Raw genomic sequence first — 504 nt, 5'->3', positions numbered from 1 at the left:
ATTCAAATAGTTTGACACCAAGCTGCTCGTCAGGAAAATACGCTAAATAGAATGCTCATATCTAAGTCCAAACCTAATAATGAAATATCTTATGCTCTTTTGAATTTCCTTGATTTCGCATTCATTTTACAAAAGTCACGATTAAAGTTATGCAGGTCCAAAGATGTTTTACGAGGAGTATTTCAAAAATGAAACAACTCTTGTATTGAGAAAGATGAAAAAAGTTGCACAGTATTCAAAGAAGGTCCAAAATGTATCTGAGTACTGTTTGTCTTAAAAAGTGTCCAGAAACTTTGTCATGTGGTAACAATTAATCGATATATCCTCTTTAGTGAAATTCGTAAGAAATCTCCCTTTTTACACAATACCGAAAGCTTCATGTTCAGGAAAGTAGGCAACCTACAATGTTGCTATTAAAATTTCATACATCTGGATGTTTTGATTCGAATTTGAACAGCTCTTTCGAATATGAATGTCTCGCTTCATAAACACTGTTTTACGATA

The sequence above is a fragment of the Tigriopus californicus genome, chromosome 11, assembly GCF_007210705.1.
Source record: "Tigriopus californicus strain San Diego chromosome 11, Tcal_SD_v2.1, whole genome shotgun sequence".
NCBI classification, from domain to species: Eukaryota; Metazoa; Arthropoda; class Copepoda; order Harpacticoida; family Harpacticidae; genus Tigriopus; species Tigriopus californicus.
Note: the sequence above shows the minus strand (reverse complement) of the source record.